Source organism: Dipodomys spectabilis, unplaced genomic scaffold (genome assembly GCF_019054845.1).
Source record: "Dipodomys spectabilis isolate Male_0828 unplaced genomic scaffold, ASM1905484v1 ptg000054l, whole genome shotgun sequence".
Lineage (NCBI taxonomy): Eukaryota > Metazoa > Chordata > Mammalia > Rodentia > Heteromyidae > Dipodomys > Dipodomys spectabilis.
In genome coordinates, this window is record NW_024870731.1 from 21549899 (window position 1) to 21573273 (window position 23375).

Here is a 23375-nt window from a genome sequence, read left to right on the forward strand (position 1 = left end):
CATGGAAGCCTGAGAAGACTAATGCCCCAGCCAAAGTGAGTTTTCATTATGAGCCACCAGAAGTGGCTTGCCTAAATACAGACCTAATGGCTGGGAGAGAGCATAAAACCCATAGCTAAGGTTGTCTGTCTTGGTTGTCTCACCCAGACTGGAGTGAACACAGGCCTTCTTGACTGCTGAAGAATATTTTGTTGACACCAACAATTTTAAATTCCCCATCCAGAATAATTCTTGTAGTAGAAACAATGAAAACATAAGCAAAGTTAACCCTGGTTTACTATCGCATGTACCCACTAACCTGTGTAGCCAATAATACCATTGGCCCATTTAACATGTTTAGAAACTAAGCCAAGTAGCTTTGGAAAATAAATTTCCATAAGTCACAGAGCTGGTAAATGGTAGAGTGAATGCTTAAGCCTAAGTGTGAACGGAGCTCAAGATTTCAACCATACTTGGATTGAAATACAAAGCTCAATACTTAGAAAAACTCTTCTAATGCTTCCTGAACAGTATCATGCAAATATCTACTCCCAGACCCAGAGAGCAGAGTGGTGAGGATACCACAAGAAAGATCAAACAGGGTAGAATTCTGGCATTTTCCACAGATGAGATGGAGTTGAATTGAGCCTCCAGAGGGATGGGGATAAACAATATCTTCATCTTAACACCCATTTCCCCAACAAAGAGATGTCTGTCCTTATCTTGGGGTTCATTTTGCTTAACATCATCTTATCTGACCATTTCTGCTTGTTTCAGACATATACTAGATATTGCAAATAAGGGAAACCATGGGACCTATGTTTCTTTGGGCCTGGCTTACTTCACTTAATATAATTTTTTCCAAGTCTTTCCATTTCCTAACAAATGGGGCAATGTCATTCTTTCTGATGGAGGCATAGAATTCCATTGTGTATATATACCACATTTTCTTGATCCCTCCCCCATGGTATAACATACCCTGTTTTCACTGTATTTGATGTTGGTATAATTTGGGGAGGGGAAGGGAAAAAACAAATTGTTTAAATAGGGATACAGGTGGACCCATTGCAACAATGAGATGTAAGAGACTCTATGTAAAAAAACAAACTTTACAATTTAGGCAGGGCAGGGGGTGGTGGTGGGGAGGGGGGATGTAGTTGTGGAGATGGGAGGGAAGGGATGGTAGGGGAAAAACACAGGAGGAGACAATGATAAGAAATGTACTCATTACCTTGCTCACGTAATTGTAACCCCTCTGTACAGTATTTTCACAATAAAAAACTTATTTTTTTTTAAAAAGAGATGTCTGGTTTTATCAGATATCCATCTTTTCTCTACATAGCCAGGTACTAGACAAAGCTGACTCCCTGTCCCCAGCTTTGGCTTTATCTATAGTTGAAACTGAGGATTGCTGTAGGTAAGGATCTCATACTCATGCTTGGCCCAGTGGTAGATTAGATTCATGTTTAGAATATTCACACACACACACACACACACACACACACACACACACACACACACACACACACATCTGTCTATCACTCCTAGAAACGTATACTATCCTGCTGTGTTGAAGCTCTACCCCATGCCTTTTCCTAGGCACCAAACCTATCCATTTGACTGTCTTTGCCCTATCTAGGGGTAATCCCATTCTTTTGGCTAGTAATTGGTTATGCTATTCAGTAAGGACCAATGAGATGTAAGGATAGGCTTTCTCTGGGGGCTTATGAAATAGCTTTGTTTTTGTTTTGTTTTAGCAAGGAAGGTTCAGACAAGATTTTTTTCTCTGATTTTGATGTTTGTTTCTATTAATGGATGCTGCAAAGCAAAATCCCAAGAAACATTAGTAGCATTCAGCAAGAAGTGTTAGGTTAGCTAAAATAGACTTGGCTGTGTGGGACAATTTAGCTCTCTCAGGCTTATCAGGGTTCAGAACTGAGGCTGAGAAGTTAGCTGAGATTAAGTCTGCACTAAATGTCCAATCTCTTCTCTAGACCAGAAGGGTAAACTATGCATGTTCCTCTCAAGATGATACTCAAATACAAAGGCATCCATGGAAACACCTGGACGTAAGCTTATATTGGTCACATCTGCTAACATCTCATTGGTCAAAAAAAGTCACATGGATAATTATTTCAATATCATGTCTACTCATTGTGTAACCATATAGTTACCCATGGTCAAATCCAGAACAAGGATAATAGTGGGGAAGGTGTGAACATTCTGGGGATAATTAAATCTACCACGAGTTATGGGTGAATATGAGGCCTGGAACCACAGCAGCTTTCTCCATTTCAACCTGCAAATGGATCCAATATAGAGAAAGAAAAAGTATTTGAGGGAGCCCCAAACAACTGGAGCCACCAGATCAAATTAATACAAAGTTCTACCTGATCTTTGGACTTCAGAAGTATTCTCCTACTTTGAGAATACCTGGTGCTGTAACTTTCCCAGCTATGTTATTTTCCTAAAGGTCCTTGGGACAGTGAAGAGCAAAGGCCCATACGTTGAAATAAACATATTGCACGGGGGAAAAAAAATCAATGCAAAGGGCCTTTAGAGAACTTTATTTCCAGGTATATTGTCCTTGGAAATTCAATGAAGCTTTCTCCTTATCACTCACTCACAGAGGATCTATTTCCTCTTAATTTTGTGTAATTCAGTTTATTCTCAGATCCGACCTTCTGGTTGGTATGGTAACAGTCTGAGTGAACTGTGCCATTTATTATTTGTCACAAGGTCTCATCCTGTCAGTAAACATCAAATTTGCTTCTTTCAATCAGTGTAGAGGAATATTAAGGAGGAGGTGTGGCCTTGAATCCCTTCTGGGGATTCTACTTGAAAATCTCCTGTTAAGACTTTACCATTTTCCTCTGCACAATTGACTGAGGTGTTTCCTTCCTTTCTGCTAGCTCTTGTTTCTTCTTTGACACCACTGCTGGCCCACACCCTCTGTCAGCTCACACACATAAAGGACACAAGATGCATGGACATTAAGTTTAAGATTTGTAAAAATAGCATTAAGAAAAGTACTGGGTAGGACCAGCAGGCTGTATCTCAGAATTAGAATCAGTCACTGAAAATAATGCTTATAAGAGCTTACTTGTTACTTATAATTTAATCAAGAAATTCTTTATACCCTAGAGATTAATATATCGAAGAAGACCATAGCTTCTATTTATTAAGTAACTACTCTGTTCTGAGAATTATTTGGGGCCACCATACACATTACTTTTATCTTTTTTTTTTTTTTGTCAGTTGTGGGGCCTCAACTCTGGGCCTGAGCGCTGTCCCTGAGCTCTTCACCTCAAGGCGAGTGCTCTACCACTTGAGCCACAGCGCCACTTCCGGCTTTTTCTGCTTATGTGGTGCTGAGGAATGAAACCCAGGGCCTCATGCATGCAAGGCAAGCACTCTACCACTGAGCCACCTTCCCAGCCCTACTTTATCATTTTTTATAACACTTGTGTGAAATAGGATTGCCTTCCATTTACAGAGAGAAAACAAACATTTTCAAGGTCTTGCATGTAGCATGAAGGCAAAAGAAAGAACTTTGAAGAAAGAACTTGCTTGTCTATTGCTTCCTACAACCTGGGACAGCATGACAGGATACCAGAGCTGAAGAATTGAGAAAAAAACACAGAGAAAGTAAAGCAAGTGAGGACCAGGGGTTCAAGGCTCACTGGCTCTTGGACCTCAATTCCCATAAACAAGCCTATTTATTTAGTTTAGTACGGGAAGGTTACCATAGGTACATGCAGAAAACAAGACATCAGTCTATTCTGTTATTACGATCATTGACATGAAACAGAATTGTATACATAATGAATAAATGGCTCCCTTATTGTTTGGGGAGGGGGTCGGAGGCTGCAGCTTAGACATAACTTAGATGTCCATTCTACTTTTTCTGTTTTGACCTTTTCAGGGTTCAGTTCTCAGCCTTCTAAGTATTGACAAAGTGGCCTTCCAACCTCTTAACCCTTTCCTGGTCTCACAACTCAGCTTCAGAATCCCCTACACTTGTCTATTTTATTTGTGTAACATAAGGACACAAGTAACATTGTCCTTAGGAGTGCACACTTGCTTATGGTAATGGTAAACTGTGGCCTTATCATCAACTAATTGTATGTCTTTGGCCAAATTATTTAACCTTCTGGAGACTCAGTTTCCTCGTTCATAAGATAAGGGCAGCCAGTGCCCCAGTGGCTCACACCTGTAAACCTAGCTACCTAAGAGGCTGAGATCTGAGGACCACAGTCCAAAGCCAGCCAAGGTAGGAAAGTCCATGAGACCCTTATCTCCAATAAACTATACAGAAAAGGCTAGAGTGGTTGCTGTGGCTCAAGTGGTAGAGTGCTAGCCTTGAGCACAAAGAGGCTCAGGGACAGAACCCAGGCCCAGAGTTCAAGCCCCAGGACTGGCAAAATAAAATAAAAAGTAGTATTTGCAATTAAGTGTGATAGTGTACATAACACACTTGTCACAATGAGGGATAAATGAATATACCCGCAAATGGTGGCTTTTGTTACTTTTATCATGTGATAAATGTCTAGCACAGGGTTGGCTGTCGAATAGAAGGACATTCTACTTTCAGGAGGAGTCTATATTGCCACTGTCCAGTGCTGTAGCTTCCGATCCCATGTGACTCATGAGGACTTAAAAATATGACTAGTGCAATTAGAGAAATTAGACTTTTATTTCATTTAATTTTAATTTATTATAGTTTAGAGTTACATACCCACATTTGCCTAGTGCTTACAGCATTGGATAGAGAAGATCTACTATATGCCAGATAAAAGGTGTATGAAAAAAGAGTAAGATGTAATACCCATTCACAGGAAGCAGTAGTTTACTGGAGGAACAGATTACTGGGCCCTCAATGAGTAGTCAGGGTGCAAAGTATTATGGCATAGCTCGAGACACTATGGGAACTTGAAGAACAGGAACAATCGTTTTTCTGGGATAAGAAAAAGCTTTCTGGGGCTCCTAACATTTGATTTTGGCCTTGAAGGGTGAATAGGGACTCAACTCATTTATTATTCATGCACGTTGAATGCTTTCTCCTTTCTTTGTTAATTTCCATGAGCAAGCTTGGTCCACATAACATCTAGACCCATCAGTGGCCACTTAGACAACAGATTCACAACTTCAGAGTTGAAGAAAAGGCCTCAGGTGATAATCTCTGTAGGCAGGGCTGTGAGATATGTTCTGGTGGATGCAGCCAGTGACGATCTGACTCACATGGGCTGTTTGGCTGCTCTTCCCCACTGTCTTTCACCCTATCTGTGCCTCTGACCCTCAGCTAGGAGGTTGGTCTCTGCCTTTGGAACTGCTGTCCTATGTGCTGTCTCCTTGGTTCCTACATCCCTCACTCCACCCGTCCCCCGCCACCAAATCTACTGAATCCCAGATGGTCATATGCTCCCTCCCTGTTACACTTCCAAGGGGCTCCACTTTGTCATCCTCAAGGCCTTCCCATCACTTCCTTCACTGTTCTTCAAGTTTCTCCATTCTTTGCCTCTGGCGTAAGCCTTTTTTTGGGTGGGAGCGGGGCGTCTGTTGTGGGGCTTGAACTCAGGGCTTGGGTGCTCTTCCTGAGCTCTTTTGTTCAAGGCTAGTGCTCTACCACTTTGAGCCACAGCACCACTTATGCTTTTCTGGTGGTTAATTAGAGATAAGAGTCTCACAGACTTTTCTGCCCAGGCTAGCTTCGAACTGCAATCCTCAGATCTCAGACTCCTGAGTAGTGAGGATTATAGGTATGAACCCTATAATTATAGGCTTATAGGATTATAGGCTACAAGCCCTAATTTTTTTTTTATCTCTGTCTTTGTCTATGTCTATCCTGCTCACTGAGATACTGTTCCCTGTACCACTAAACCTGCTCCTTTGCTTGCCATGTGAATTTTCTACTCCTCTCCAAGTCCTATTATATATTCCCTTCCCTTTCTGACTCTATCCTATTTAGTACCATTGTTCACTACCTTCCCTGGGATCCCTGGGTGTACTTCTTTCATATTTTATGGTATAACATGGCTTCTGCCTATCTCTTTTCTCCTCTCCTACTATCTTGTATCATCCCATCCCATCCTTTCCCATCCCTCCTTCATTCTTTCTTTTTCACTGGGGATTGAAGCCAGGACCTCACATGCAGTAGGAAAATGCTCTACATGACTAGTTTCATTTATATGTTCAGAATGTGAGAAGGCTTCAGGTTTGATTGATCACTCATACATGCATAGAATATGTGCTGTATGGAAGTCATCATGCTGGGATGGACAGCAATCCTTGGCCAGGAAGCTGGGACCCGGAAAAGAGTGGAATGAATGTAAGACCCACCTCTTCTATGATGTCACTCACAGGAGGAGAATGGATATGGACATTGAATAAGTAGACTACAATAAAAAAATCATTGCATATGAAAGAATAATTCAGGATGGCATGAGAGGAAGTCTCAGTAGCAAAATGTTTGTAGGTTCTAAGAGTCCTGGAATATACCTGTAAGGGATGAGTCTCTGTTATGGATATATTCAGAGCCCTCAACGCTGACCTAAATTATATTATATGGTGGGAACTCTACTTTGTCAGCCTGTAAGAGAGAACACAATCATGCATATTTGTATTTGTGTTACAAATTTCCCAGGCAGCTCTGATGCAGGGGCTTAGATTAATATAGCCAAAAGAAGGGAAAGGGGAAATAAACATACAGGATCACCAGCTTATGAGATAAAGTATTGTTTGAGAGAGCAGAGAGAAATGTGCAAGCAAACTAGAGAACATGATTATTGCTTAAGTAGTGTTCTGGCTGTGTTCTTTCTGTACCAAGAGGATTGTGAGAAGTCTGCCTTGGGTGTTGAAAAGGATTTGGATGTGGCTGTTATTTATTGAAATTGATAAGATGGGGTTGGGGGAGAGAAGGTTGAGTTCTGTTTTATATCTTTGTATCTCTATTAATTAAATTTTTGGCCTCAAGTGACAACACATTCAAATGAAATAGACTTAAGGGGAAAAGAAAGAGGTGGATGAATTGGCTCACATAATTAGAAAATCCATAGCTCTAGTCAGTGCTGAGATTTTGGTCTCTAATACCATTCTGCAAAACAAGGAGAAATGGCTCGTTCTAGAACTGGGACAAAGAATGTATAATAAAGAGCCTGGGGTATCTGATAGTACCAGAAAGGAAGGAAGGAAGCCACATACAGCAAGGATGCGTGAGGTTATAGGAAAGCAAAGGAGAGAGCTCACAGTGGTCCATGCTGAGATAACATGCACTGCAGAAATAAAGTATTGAATTACAAACTATAATGTAATAGGAGTCCAGCCTGATGTAAATAAGTCGTTTCGTAAGTTAATAAGTGAGAGAGGATAGTAAATTTCCCATTCACCAGAGTTCACAATAATTTTTAAAAGATTTTTGTATTAGCTCATACTAGTTGTACAAAGGAATTTCACAGTGACATTTCCATACACACATACAGTATACCCTGCTGAATAGTTTCATTGTTCTGTTCATATACATGCATATAATGTACATTATTCATATTCACCCTCTACATTTGTGCTCTCCACCCCCTCTGATACCACCCTCCCCAACCAAGCCTGTTTAGCTTTCCTGCCATTCTTATTATTTTTCTTTCTCGTCTGAGTCCTGGAGCTTGAACTCAGGGCTTGGGTTTTAGCCTTGAACTTTTGTGCTCAAGGTTAACACTTAAACCAGAGCTCCACTTCTGGCTTTTTTTTTTTTTTTAATCAGTCATGGGCTTGAACTCTGGGCCTGGGCACTGTCCCTGAGCTCTTCCACTCAAGGCTAGCACTCTACCACTTGAGCCATAGTGCCACTTCTGGTTTTCTGGTAGTTAATTGGCGATAATAGTCTCACAGACTGACATGCCCACACTAGCTTTGAACCGTGATTCTCAGATCTCAGCCTTCTGAGTAACTAGGATTATAGGCATGAGCCACCAGTGCCCAGATAACTTCCGGCTTTTTATTTTAGTAGTCTATTGACGATAAGAGTTTCATGGACTTTTCTGTCTGGGCTGGCTTTGAGCTGTGATTCTCAGATCTCAGTCTCCTGAATAGTTAAGATTATAGGTGTGAGCCAATGGCACCCAGGTTTTTACATTTAATTGTACAAAGGGATTTCACCATGGTATTTCATAATGCATATGTTATAATTTGATCAGATTAACTTCATTTCTTGTTCTCTCTTTCTATGTCCCCCTATATCCTATTATACAGCAGCTTCATATATAGACAATAGAGCATTTGGTTATTTTTTTGTCCTCCTCAAAAAATAGGTTGTGGAGCCTAATTCTTCAGGCTTCAAGTGGACTGCACAAAGTAGCTGCTGTTGGAATATTACAATATGGACAGGGGGAAGAGTAATTTCACAGTAGAGAAACCCAGAAACACTCCATTCCACAAGGAGTAGTGTATACCCCTGCTTTGATATGATAAACCCTTACCATGTTCCCTGCCCCTTCTCTTCCAACCCATATTCCCACCTAATCACCAGGAAAACATGAGAAGCCTCAAGTGAGGAGTGTTTCATAGGATATCAATGAGATGCAGTGAAAAACTGCCACTAGAGACAGGGTAGCTAAATGCTATATGCTCATCTGGGATGAGATTCTACAACTACAGGATTTCAGGGAAAAGTTAAGAAAATCAGAGGGTGTATTTCAGTTAGTAATAACGTACCAGTGTTGGCTTATTAGCTGAAATATGCTGTTGTATAAGATGTTGACAATGGAAGAAACTGGATATAGGGTATATGGAAACTTTGCACTATCCTCACAATTTAAAAGGAAGCAATCCTACAATAAAAAGCTTTTTGAATTTTTTTCATCCTGTAGCTCAACATTCTTCAGATATGTCCGGATCAAGGATCTCAAGTGATAATATCCAATTTTCCTTTTTCAGTCTTATAACTGTGTTGGTTGTGCTTGCAGGCAAGCTTCCTTTACTTATTTGAACCATAGTACCCCAGACCTACATTATCTTAGGAGAACAAAACATCTGTTTCTAACAGCTTTAAAGACTCAGAGTTGGACTATGCGCCTGTCCTGGTGCCAATCAGTGTGGGCAGCAGGAGTTGAGGTTCTGACTCGCCAGGTTTCAGTCACCAGGTCTACTTCCAGAGTTACAGTTCAGGGAGCTCCACTCCAACCTGATAGTGAGATGGATGAGGACAAAATCACTAGTGAGTTTTAAGTTACCTAGAATATAATTTTTTAAGTAGAAGAGGGAGCCTCACTCTGAACATTGAAATTCAACTTTAAGGAAGGGCTACTATTCAGAAAAAGCAATGGATGTTCCTAGGTAAGGATTCAGGTTAACAACAAGGATAAACAGGGGAAACCTAGGAAAATGTAAGTAATAAGAGCTGAGGGAGAGGTGGGTGCTGCTGGCTCATGACTATAATCCTAGCTACTAAGGAGGCTGAAATTTGAGGATAGTGGTTTGAGGCCAGCCCAGGCAGAATAGTCCCCATGAGATGCTTATCTCCAATTAACTCTCCCCAAACTGGAAGTGGATCTGTGATTCAAAGTGGTAGAGCACTGGCCTTGAGCAAAAGAGCTCAAGAACAGTACCCAGGCCCTGAGTTCAGGCCCCACAACCTTCAAAAAAACTAAAAGACTTCAGGAAGATTAAAACCAAGTGAAAGTGGAACAAACGGACCCAAGGGAACTCTGGGGGGGGGGGGGGGAGACCCAGCTGCTCTCCTATACTTTCTACCATTCTCCAAGCTTCTGTAATCTTCTAGTTCCTATCAAGAAAGGAAGTGATATCTTGGCCATCTTTGGCAGATCCTGTTATATTCACTGACTGTGGTGATCTTTAGCCAGCCTGTAAATAAGTTTGGCTCAAGTAAGTAGTCACCTTTTGCTCTAACCAGTGGCTGTAGATATTGATGCTGCTTTCTAGGCTGAGACTGTGATTGAGGTAAGTTCAGCCTGAAAAGGAAGTTGAAGCCAGGACAGACACACTGACTGGGACATGATAACTATTCTCTCAAACACATTTTCACTGGGAAATGCATTTCCTGCATGCATATTGTAGTTTGCAAATACTTAGGAACCAATTCAAACGATCTAAACTTTTCATCCTAAACATAATGCCATTTAGTATATTTTTTTCCGTTAGCCTGGCACAAAAGCACTCCCTGTAGCTTATGGTTGCTTTCTGTAAGTTTTCTCAGTCAACTTTAGGCTCCATACTTTCACCAGAAAATATATAAGGCAGAACACAAAAGCTTTTTGTGAAGCGTTCCTGGCAACTGACTCCAGGGAAAAAGATAGAAATAGAGCCGATCCATCAGTGAGTTCCAGAAGTGCTCATTCCAAACCTCCCTTTATTAATCTCCATGAAATATTTCTTTACCAAGTTGTGCATCACAAAATACAATATAACATTCATATGCAGTGATATAGAGGATTGCTTTAAGCAAAACTTGTTGTAGTCTGTATAATGAATACGGCAATAAAAATACATATTCATCGCCAGAGCACAAATCATAGCAATTTAAGCCATCTTCTCTCTAGCTCTAGTATTTTGAAAGGAAAATGTATGAGTGGGCCCCTCCTCATTCTCTAGGAGGAAACCCCTCTGCAGGCTGTTGCTCAGAGCTTGTTTATTTCCAGAACTTTCTCATCAGGACTCTGGGAGTGAGTGTTGAGAGGCTATTATTTGCAACACAACCAAAGCAGCTTTGCCAGGCTCACCGCACAGTAGGAAATTAGTTTGTTTTGTCTATTTTGGAGATATGAGTTTGCTCACATTCTCTGAAAACATGTTACCCTGAATACATCATTTCAGCCCTAAGCTGGAAAGATGGGGGAGAGGGGAAAGAAGTCATTAAGCTTTTGATTTTCTTTTTATTTTTCAAGTGGGAAAGCTCATTCTTTGAGGCTTGTTGAAACAGTATTTAAGGGGCATGATGGTGGGTTTAAATAAGAGGGTTTGTGGTGGCACCTAGGGTTCAGAGGAAGTAAGAAACCCCAAATCTTTCCCAGTGTGTACCAAGGAATGGGATAAAGGTGAGCAATGTCCATCGATAATCACACTAGACCCATGAGCATGACCTCAAAGGGTTTAGACCATCCTTGAACCCTCACTGGGATTGGCATGAAAGGATTTTGCTTGGCCTCCTGGTTTCTTCATCTTCTGTGTCCCATCACCCTCCCTTTGTTGTTGTTGTTGCTTTTTATGGCACTAGGAGTTGAATTCAGGGCCTCGCACTTGCTAGGCAAATGCTGTACTACTTGAGGCACGCTCTAGTCCTTTTGCTTTTAGTTTGCTTTTCAGGTAAGGTCTCATGGTACTCCCCAGGATGAAAAACTTCAACTCTCCTACTTCTGTCTCCTGATTGGCTGGGATTACAGACATACATTACTCTATGTCTTTTTTCCACGCCAGATTTGAGAACAGCCTTCCAAGAAGGCTCCAGGGTGGCTCAGTTTTCTTCTTCCTGAGCCTTAGTGTCATGTGTGGTACATAGTTGCTGCTCACTAAATACCCGATGAATGAGTGAACCAATTTCCCTCTCCTGATGGTACTATTACTTGGTTCTTCAGAGAAACAGACCTCTCTTATCCTCTCTTCTGGATCTCAGATCCTGTCTTCTTTTGTTAACTCTCTTTAAATTGTTACTGGCACCTAAATTAATTTGAGATTAAAAAAGAATAGAGCCAAATCACATTCAAAATGTTCTGGCTTCGAGGCTTATTTATAACTTCTCAGACATCACGATTTGAAAGAGGAAGGGGGCTGCTGAACACAAAATTCAAAAGAACATTTGAAAATAAGAAATAGAATCACATGTATGTCATCCTAATTAACCAGTGGTAGAGTAGAAATTCTGCACTTCTGTCATGTTGCCACTGTGCAAGAGCAAACTGTGACATTAGTTTAATTACATAAATTTATGAGACGCAAGGAACAACTTTTATAATCATTCAGACAATATTCCTATTCAGATTGCCTTGCAATATCTTTATTTAGTCCTTATTAAAGTATTTATTAGATTCATTTTTTTTTCAGAATGCCTCAAACCTACCTAATGTTTGAAGCATCAAAGGTACACTTTTAATTTCCCTTTTCTAATTTCTTTTAATGTGTGTGCTTATCAAATACTGTTGCTCATAAACTCATCACCCTGTGGGCATTAAATTTTCACTTTCCACACTCCCCAGTGTGGTCAGCACAACGGAGAGGAAGGGTAGAAGAAAAGGCCTCCAGGCATGATTCTCCACGGGACTGATTCACATCGTAAGCAGTAGTAGTTCTTCTGCATCGCCATCATTGTTATCATCATCATCACCATTACCACCATCACCATCATCTTTCTGACTTAGGGACCCGCTAATAGTTTCCATCAGTCATCACCACGTCTCCTTGAAGAGGCACACTATCTTCTCTGTTCATACCTCCTTCTAAGGAGTGACTGTCTCTCTCCTGACTGTCTAGGGAGCCATGTTTGTTGTCATACGAATCTGCCTCATCCTCTTGACAACCCATCATCTAACTCAAGGATTGGCCAGCATCTGGGAGATGTGCAGCCTGTTTGAAAATACTAGACTGGCCAACAGTCTAGTATCCCAACAGTCCCTCGGGTATTTGATCCATGCCCAGAAAGGCTCTGCTATTTTTCAGTGGCTACTGAAGCAGAAAAGCTAGAAGATTGAACTGCTATTCTCAGCTAGGGGTTCATGAACTTACTTATAGGTGGTGTAAAATGTTGGGTTTCTACATATACATGAAATGAATCGCTTCACCAACTTGAAGTATAAGAAAGATCATTCCCTCACTCCCCCATTTCATAGTCCATTCCATAGTTTCTCTGACCTGCTCTAGATCTCTCTTACCCACTGAATGATCCAAGAACCTTGCAGTTCTACAGTCCAAAGGGACTCTGTCCATTTCCCAAGCAAAGAAAACACTGGAATCCTATTGGACACTGCTACTAAAGTTCCCTACTGCCATCTGGAGTCTTGGTCCAGCCTGGTGTCCAAGTCGGAGACACACATCATGGTTGTTCTGATGGAATGCAGCCAGGTCATGGAGGGAAGATGGAGAGTTGTCTCTTGGAGTCAAGCCCAAGAACACACTGCTTTCCAGCCATGGTTTGGGGCAGTGCCCACTCATGGATCTGGTGTTACACAGACCCAGAGCTCTGTTTTCTGTTCTTCCAGGGGACATGAGCCCTTGAAACACTAAGCAATCTGTTCCTCTCCTCCCTTGCCATCATGGGGATACTTATGCTTCATTCACCCTTTGAAGTGAAGCACACAGTGATAGCAGGGTTGTCTGTTTCCCACTCTTGCTTTTTCCTCTAAGGGAGGAAAATGGGTTTCTGACTCTTCTCTCACTAATGCAGGGGGGAAATAATTCAAAACCAATAACTTCACTAAGCTAAGTTTAATACTTAGCTAAGCATTTCAGTCACTCAGAATTTGTCTGAGAAGAGTGTACTCAATCTTGATCAGATTGTCAAAGGCATCATGATTTAGAAATATATAAGTAGATAAATGGATGTGTGTGTGTGTGTGTGAAAGAGAGAGACAGAGACAGAGAGAGAGTCACTTCTAGGGAGACATCTAGGGGCCATATGGGAGCTGATATCATGCATCCCCTGACAGTGAATGAGAGAGGTAAGCCAGTCTGAAGTCACAGAAGGGGCTGGAGCACAGCTGGGACTGATGAGTGGCAGCACTCAGGAGTAAAAGTACAATAAGCCTGAGTCTCACAGATGCTATGTTGAGAGCCAATATGAATAAAACTACAGTATTCACACAAAAATTCCTTATGCCAAGAGTTGTTTCAGGGACTATCATGTGGGGAAGAGGGAAGTGTTCTCTAGGCTGGGTCTCAGGAATTTTCTTGACCTATTCTTAAAAGACCAGCTGGTAGATATTTTAGGCTTGGAAGTCACATGTCTTGTGGCAACTACTCAAGTGGTTAAGACAATTCAAATGGTTTAAGACAACACACACACACACACACACACACACACACACACACACACACAAACATAAAGAGGCAAATGCAACATTGGAGAAAAAACAATACCTTTATAAATGGTGTTGTAAAAATTGCTTGTCCATTTGAAGCTTGATCCTTATCCCTCACCCATACAAAAATCAACTCTAAATGAATCAAAGAACTGAAAGTAAGATCTGAAATTTTAAATATCATACAGGAAAACATATGGGAAACCCTGAAAGCTATAGGCACAGGAAACTATTTTCTGAATGGTACTCCAATAGCCTGGAAAATAAGAACATAATTAACAAATAGGAATATATCAAATTAAAATGTTTCTGAATAGTAAGGGAAACAATTACCAGAACCTACCAGACATGCCATAGAATGGGGGAAGATCTTTTCCAGTTATTCAACAGAGAAAGGATTAACATCTAGAATATTTTAAAAGCCCCCAAAATTAAATGGCAAAAGAACAAATAACCCAACTAACAAGTACACAAATGGATAAGAAATCCAAATGGATAATAGATACATGAAGATATGTGCAACCTCTTTGGCCATATAGGAAATGAACATTGAGAGTACACTATGATTCCAACTCACCCCAGTCAGAATGTAAACCATCACAAAACAAATGCTGGTGAAGATGTGTAGCTATGGGAACTAACAAAACCACTACAGAAAGCAGTAAGTGATTCCTCTAAAAGTTAAAAATAGGTCTTTCTTGTGGCTTCACTATACCACTATCATGCAAATACTGAAAGAAGAACAAATCACTATCCAACAAAGATACTTGCATACCTGTGTTTATTACAGAGTTATCACAAGAGCTAAATGGAATCAGGCAAGGAGTCCAACAACAAACAGATGAATGGATAAAGAAGATATGGTACATATATACCACAGAATATTATACAGTCCTAGAGAAAAATGCAACCATTCCATTTTCAAAAAAATGGATAGACTTGGAGCACATCATGTTGAGCAAGATAAACCAAGATCAAAAAGCCAAATATTACATGTTTTCATTCCTATGTAGATGCTAGACCTAAAGACATATATTAATGGACAGATACATATACATACATACAGACATACAGACAGACAGATAGACAGACAGACATTTTATATGTATATCCATAGAACATGACTCTGTGGTTCTATATTGGAGCCTAAGGGAAGAGGAGACAGAGGGGAAAAAAAAAGATGAAGGGCAAATAATTTTGAAATACATTGAAACTGTGTATAAAGTGGGCCTAAAGAGGCTCAAGAAAAGCTGTTCTATTAATCAATAGGAGCCTTGCCAGAGGGCAGAGAGGGAAAAAGCAGTAGAGATGGTTGATCTGAGTAAGGTTTAGTATATATACACTTGGAGCATCATGGTGGTGCCTTTGGTACAATTAATACACACTGACAAATAGATATCTCAATGATGCCAAAGTGGAACAAGCTCCATGGAAGAGGGTGGGTGTGCTGGTAGGGAAGGACTAACCTAATGAAGGGAGCGAAAGAGAGTAAATGTGGTTGAAGTAGTTTGTTAGCATGTATGAAAATAGAACAGGTGAAGCATGCTGAAAGTGTTTTTGGAAGGGTGAGTGGGAGAGGGGATGTGTTCTAGGTGTGCAGATTTTTATAGACACATATGTTCCTAGCTACTCAGGAGGCCGAGATCTGAGGATCACCATTCGAAGCCGGCCTGCACAGAAAAGTCTTTGTAGGACTCATCTCCAATTAACCACTCAAAATCTGGAAGTGGAACTGTGGCCCCAAGTTAGCCTTGAGCAGAAGAGCTAAGGGACAGCACCCAGGCCCAGAGGTTAAGCCCTACAATTGCCAAAAAAGAAAAAAAAATAGTAACTTGATGGAATGAACTAGACTCTAGAATCCAGAACTCATTAAGTCTCTTATCTTTGGGTTTTATTTGAGTCTAAGTATATTCTCACACGGCTTCTCTTCATTGGAGCCAACTTGATGGTGCTCTGTCTTGGCAGCGAACAAGCCCTTCCAGGGCTCCTGGCCAGCCCTCTGCAGGAAGCTGTAACTTCCTGAGAGCCTGACACCAAGCTCCCAGTAGCCAAACAGCTTGCCTGGGATATCACAGCTCACAGACAGATGTGCCTGGCCCCGCCAGTCAGCCATTAAAACTCTCTGGAAACCACTCCATCTTCCCCAGGCAGGGATAGAAAAGCTGCCTTTTCTCCGGTTCCATTCCATCTTACCTCAGAGTTATGTCATTGCCGTCTGCCCTTCGCATGCTCGCGTTCCAGCTCATCCACAATTGTTTGTTGTTAGTGTAAACCTGACAGGAGATGGGGAAAACCACACAGCCAAGGTCAGAGAGCAGCAAACTCTCTCCTCCATTAGATCTTGATCTTTATACTGAAACGATCAAAAAAAAAATCACCTGAATGTTTTCTCTGAGTATTTGGCTAGGATGGCAAGGGCCATTCCCAAGCTACATTCTTCAGATCCAGAAGCTTTGGCTCATTTACGTCCAGTCTTTCAGGCTCCAGAACAAGGACTAAAGAGAAAAAGGGAATCCGTATTACGTAGTATTTTTGTGTCACCCTTAGTGTGATACATAGCAGATTCCAAAATCTGTTTATTTTCCTGGGCCTCAAGGACACCAGCTACTTGAATCAGAAGTCGAAGCTTTGTTAATTGTTTTTCTCTTCAATTGTCTCTCATTTAGAGGATTCAATTAGTATTGGGAATACACTGTGACCTTTCTGTTTTGCAGCTGAGAGGTAAGAAGGACCCTCAAGTGTCTGGGAAGGGTACTTGGAGTGGTATACACCTGCTTTCTCTGACCGCATGCCAGAAGGAGTGGTCTCTGAGGGCTCTGAACATTTCCAGGCAAGAAAGCTGAGCTCCTCTCCTCTCTCATGCTCTAGCCCTTACTTTCCTATGGCTGCTGGAACCATTATCACAAATTTAGTGGTTTAAAATCCAAGTATGTGGTCTTCCCACCTTGCTTCTGGGATTTGTCTCACTGGGCCAACATCGAGGTGGTAGCAGGGATATAGATCTTTCTGGAGGTTCTAGCTGAGTATCTGTTCCTTGTCCTTTTCAGCTTCTTGAGGTTATCTACATTTCTTGGCTTGTGGCCCTTTCCTCCATATTTAAGGCCCATGCATTCCTCTGTAATTTCTCTAACTTTCATCTTCTGCCGTTTGACTCTTGTTCCGCCTCTCTCTTCCACTTTTAGGAACTCTTATGATTACATTGGGCCCATCAGGATACTCCAAATGCAATCAAATTCCATTTTCCATACAGCCTCACATCCACAGATTTGAAAGATTATGGCCTACACATTGGGGGACATTGTTCTGACCACCACCCCTCAAGCTCCACTGCCTGTGGAAGGACACTCAGCCAATATAAGGTAACAGTCATCATCCCTGAACACACGTGCCTGGATACCTTAGTCGTAAATTTCCATCCTAGTTCAGAATCAAAATTGACTAAGATTGTTTGCTCATTAATTCAAAGAACCAAGCAATGGCATCCTTTAAGAGGTTCCTGTCCAAATCCGATTCTTTGGCCTGTGTCTGTCCTTAGAGCTCTGCTAGTTTCTTAGTCAGAACCCTCTTTTATCAACAGCAGATTATATTCAAGAAATCTTTTAAGTCCTATGCCTAAATGTGTCATTTATTAATGGAGAGTGTGAAAAGCACAGATGAAAGATGAAAAATCCTTACCCAAGCCGGCTGCTGTGGTGGGGTCAGATGCAATGAACTTCATGCCTTGCCTCAAGGAAATGGGTTTGAACAATCCCTTCGTGAGCATGCTTCCCTCTACCTCTGGCTGGCATTTCTTCACCCCAAAGAAGTGAAGATGAGGCAACTGATTTTTGCTGATTTATAAAACATATGCATTGTTATTTTTTAAGAATCTTACTGTGATAGGTTGTACTAGTACTATACACTGTACTGTGAATTGACTTTGGTGGGGACTATAAGATCTACAGAATGTTAATGGTTTATAATTAATTATAAGGGCCAATTGAGGGCCATATAAGCCCTGGTACTAAGTATGACATGCACTAAGTACTCAGGAAAATGTTGTCCTGAATAATAAATATTATAGATATTTATCAGTTATACATATTAACATTTCTTGACAATCTCTGCAAATGTTGAGTTCTAATGTTTTGTTAAAAATAAATTAAGCTGCTATTAATATACATATTAATAATAGCACAATTTAATCTTGCTATTAAATATCAATTAAAATGTGGTTAGTAGTTAATTTATTCTACAAATAGTTATCAAGCATCTATTTGGTGTCAGATTGTTCTTGTGAATGGCACAATGCCTATGAACTTCAGGAGCTTATTTATACCAGAGACTTTAAGGTAGTATATCCCTACTCAGTTCTGCTGTATAAAAGCAGCCAGAGACAAAAAGGAAGTCCATGGGAATAACTGTGTCTCAATAAAACTTTATTTGTATGTAGTAAAAAGTGCACTTCATGGAATTTTCATGCATAAAATATTCTTTGGTTTAACCCAACTATTTAAAAATGTAGTATGCTATTCAACAGTATCTATTTCTAGGTAGAAAAACTTTCTGGACTGAGAGACTCATAAGTGCAAAGATCCTGATGCAGGGGTAAGTCTGGAGTAGATGCTTTTTGTCAAGGAACAGAGAGGTGAAAAGGAATGGAAATGGAAATGACTATCTGAATACTATGTAAGGAATTCTATATATGTCTTGCCTGAAAAACCATAACTCGTTTTTATGAATAAAAATCAATCCTTTAAGTTCATTGAAAATTATCCTAAGAACACACATCAAATAAAGATCTCACTGTGTCAGAAAAACCTATCAAATCTTGGTAGAACAAAGAGAATCTGCAATACTTGAGTCAGGACCTACTTGCTCCTTCCTGTTCCATGTTGTAGAGATAAATTCTAGAGAATATTGCCAGAATGTCAAAGTTCCCTCATGCCATTCAGCCCCAGGTCAACTGAAGCAGAGCTGTTCCCAGATCTTCAGGTTGAGATTCTCAGAACACGGTTAGATCATGCGCTAGGGGAGGCAAACCCCGAAGGCCAGAGGCATCCATCACCGAGCCCAACATCCTGCACATATGCAAGGTGTCACTCTAAAGCAGTGATAGCTCTGTCCCAATCTTTGGCTTTGGCATAAAAAGAATGCTCAGAAGTCCTCTCCAAAGGAACTAATTTATTTAGGGAAAGGAAAAAAAAAAGCAGAGAAATTAAAGCTTCAGAATGCTTTATTTCCCAGAGGTACTATAATAAACTACAGTGTTGGCTTAAAACAACATAAATGTATTCTCTCATGCTTCTGGAGGTGTCATCAGGGCATTTTTGTTGGGGGCTCTGAGGTGAGTTTGTTCTTTGCCTCATCTAGCTGCTGGCGGCTTCCCAAAATTCCTTGATGTTGCTTGTCTTGTGGGCATAGCACTCAGATCTCCGCCTTCATTTCATGTGGCCTCTGTGTGTGTCTTCATATTGAATTATTATTTACTTGTCTTTCTGAGTGCTAGGAATCTCTGACTTCATCTTACAATCCATTGACCATCTTAGATATACAGATTAAGTACATGTAATTTGATGACGCATGGTCAAACATAAATAAATAAATAAAATCAAACTAAATTTCAAACAACAAAAACCTCAAATTCCCACAAGTGCCTTATATAGCTCCGTTGATACCCACATCGACTCTCGGTCAGTCCTGTGACAGTCAGTGTTTGTTTTTAATCATTCTGTGATCTGCAGAGGTTTTCTCTGCCCCTTAGTTTTGTGAAAAATCTACCTCCTCCAAAGTAAATGGTCTCTCCATAAAGCAAGGTAGAAGAAAATAAGCTTCATTGGAATAAGAAAGTGAAAGTTTGAGATTCATTGAAAGGCAACATGACATCAGTGGGAGTTGGCTGGTGCTATAAGAAAAGAATGATTAAGAATCTACAGTATAGAACTGAACTCTATGCATCATGAATATTCATGGTGTGTCCTCAAGATAGGATGATCCTTGGAACTACAACCTGCTGTTACGGAGCACCTACTTATAGATTTGTGGGTATATTAAAAAAATAATTGGAGTAAAATTTAGCCATTATATCTTTAAATATTTTTCTATCCTTTCTCTCTTCTTTCTTCTGAGAGACTTCCAAATATGTATGCAAGTATATATAGATAGATAGATATAGACAGATAGCAAGAGAAAGAGATAAATTGCATTTCATCAAATTTTAAAAAGTAGTGCTAAAAGATATCATAGAAAATGAAACATAACTTACAGAATGGGAGAAAAAACAATACTTTAAAAATCATTATCTAATAGAGGGCTTGCAAATATAAAGAATGTTTCCAACATTGAAGAGATAAATAACTAAATTATAAATAAAGGACCCAAATAGATATTTCTCTAAAGCAAATGTAATACAAATGGCCAAGAACCACATAAAAATATGCTCATCATTATCAGCTATAGGAAATACAAATTCATGCCCATTAAGACAACTATAAGTCAATAGCCATGAGCAGGTAAGGTTGAGGAGAAACTGGATCTCTCATACACTGCTAGTGGAAATGGAAAGTGGTGCAGTATCTTTGGAAGAAAGTCCAGTGATTGTCCAAAAAGTGAAATATTGCTGCGTGTTGGTGGTTCATGCCTGTAATCCTAGCTACTTAGGAGGCTGAAATCTGAAGATCAAGATTCGAAGACAGCCCAGTCAGGAAAGCTTGTGAGACTTTAGAAACTCTTTAATTAACCCTGAGCAAAAAAGCTCAGGGACAGCACCCAGGTCCTGAGAGTCAGGACCAGCACACACACACACACACACACACACACACACACACACAAAGTGAAACATCAAGTTATATTATGAGCAAGTAATTTTACCTGTTGATTCATACTTAAAAACCCATATATGCAAACTGATATATTCACAAATGTGCAAACAACATTAATATGATAGGTCCAAATTGGAAACGGCCCCAAATGTCTACCACTTGATGAAGGATATAAACAAAACACAGTGTGTCCATGTAATGGAATGTGAGTCAGCCATGGAAATTAAGTACTGGTTTACATTTCAACATGGCCAAACCTTGATAATGTTATGCCAAGTGAAACCAGCCAATCACAAAGAAAATGCATTCTATGATTGCTCAAAGAAGCAAGTCTCCCGAGATAGAAAGTGGTACAGTGGTTGTCAAGGACCAAGAAGTTGGGAGAAATGAGGGAATGATTGTTGACAGGTACAGAGAAAGACCAGCCAAACTGCAGAGACTTGAAAGCCACATAGGGAGTTTGGTTTTGTGTCAGATGAACAGACAGAGATTTGGAGGCTAGAAAGTGATATGATCTTATTTATGTCTTTAAATGATCACTTTTTACTTCTTACTCATATTTGCAGTGAGATATGTGGCATGTGCCTTTAATACCACCACGAGGGAGTCAGGGCAAGCAGGACTGTGAGTTTAGGTCCAGCCTCAGTCATGTAACAAGACTCAGTCTCAAAAAATTCAAATGACATGTTACAAAATTCATCTTGTCTATTAATTACTCATGTACTCAAAGTTCAGAACAAAGTCACTCTACCCAAAATGCTGAAGTACATCAGCCAGAGTTACCTCCTCTTTTCGGAGGCATAGAATGGTGGAGTCATCTACCCAAACTTGATGTTGTTTCAAGAGCACCATACAGAGAAGCACAGCATGATATAGTTATTCAGGACACCAGCTAGCCTGGCCTCTGCTGTGCTTTGTTGTTTGACTGATTATGGAAGAGAAAACCTCCTGTCTCACCCAAGCCATTCCCCTTGCCCCTCAGATCGAGGTGTCTCCCATAATCACCTATGACTGCATCTGTCCTAGGGGATGCTTAGTAATGAGTATTAATAATAGTCCTCAAAATCAATGAGTGCTTCTGAAGAAGCATTCTGTGTGCGGGTAATCAGAGTCTCGGCTTCTGTATGTGACGTTTGCCAAGGAAGGAAGCAAACATCTCATTTTGCAGTTAACTTGTCTCCTTACATCATTTGTTGGCAGCCTTGGATGACATTTATTCTGGGAACTGGCCATATGTTTTTGAAGAGATAAGGCTTCTTCCTCCAAATGTCTTGATGGCGGTGAGATCATGACATGAGAGGCTGGGGTTGTCGTAAAACACAACATCTCAAGTTTAGGTTACAGGTAAGGCACTCACATGCCTTCCAGACTGTAAAGACATGACAGTGTGTAGCATCCTTCTATCTAGCAGTGAGCTACGGTTATCTGAGAGGTTGTGGCTCAAATGCCATAATTTTAATTTTAATTTACGTTGATCTACAATAGGAAATATTTGAACATGAATTAATATTAACCCAACTTATTAGCCTCCAATTTGTAAGCCAGAGGATAGATTTATTCAGTCACTTTTATCTTGAAACTATTTTTCAGGATGCTAAAAGCACCAAGCCTGCTTCAACTCAGAGGAAAATTAAGTAGCTTCCTCTGGCAATTTCTCTCCATAGATTCGGAGTTAATATTTTATTACAAGAAACAGAATCTTTTGATCTCTGGTAGGTCTCTGTGTGATGACAGGCCGTGGCGATGGTGATGACCTTGTATTTTCTAGGAAGCAGGCTCTGGAATAGCTGCCCTTATAAGCTGACTTCTTTTAGTTCTCATGAAATACATATCACTAGAACCGTATATTTGAAGAGGAAACAAAGGCAGAGAAGTGATGTAACTTGTCTTAAAAAAATCCCCCAGTTCTTCCTCCAGCATGTTTGCTCTGTGTGGCCATGTGGTGCCCTCTGTTAAGTTGAGGCAAAAGGAAGGCCTCGCCAGATGTAAGCAGATGCTGACCTCATGCCCTAAAGAGAACTCCTCAGTTCGCAAAACACCTCACATTTGCTATGAGCTTTTTGAATATGTGCCAAGCATCTATGTGACTTTTGGGTTACAATTTTGGTGCATGCAACTGGGGTAAATGCTTATTGAAAAATGCTTTTAAGGATGATAAAAGCTGATCCGTTATTTCTTTCAATACTCTGCTGAATATTACAGAGACTGGGTAAGTTATAAAGAATAAAGGTTTATTTTGCTCATGAGGCTTGGAAGTCTACGCTGGCCATTGGCAGAAGGTATTCATTAACATAGCACCACAGAGCAAGCATGCCAACTCCTACTCCTACTTAACATAGGACTTTGAAGATTGTTTCCAATATGTGAATTCTGAGAAACAAATGTTCAGCTCACTAGAGGATTCTGTCTAAGGATTTCATCGTCAGAACTAAACCTGAGTTGTTTAGATGCCCGCCTAAAATAGGGGTCCGCCAACTATGGTAACTTATAATTAAAATCATGCCAGCTGTCTGCTTTCCAGAGTAAGGTTTTGAGGATCCACAGCCTCATGTGTCATTGATGAATGCAATCACACTATAGC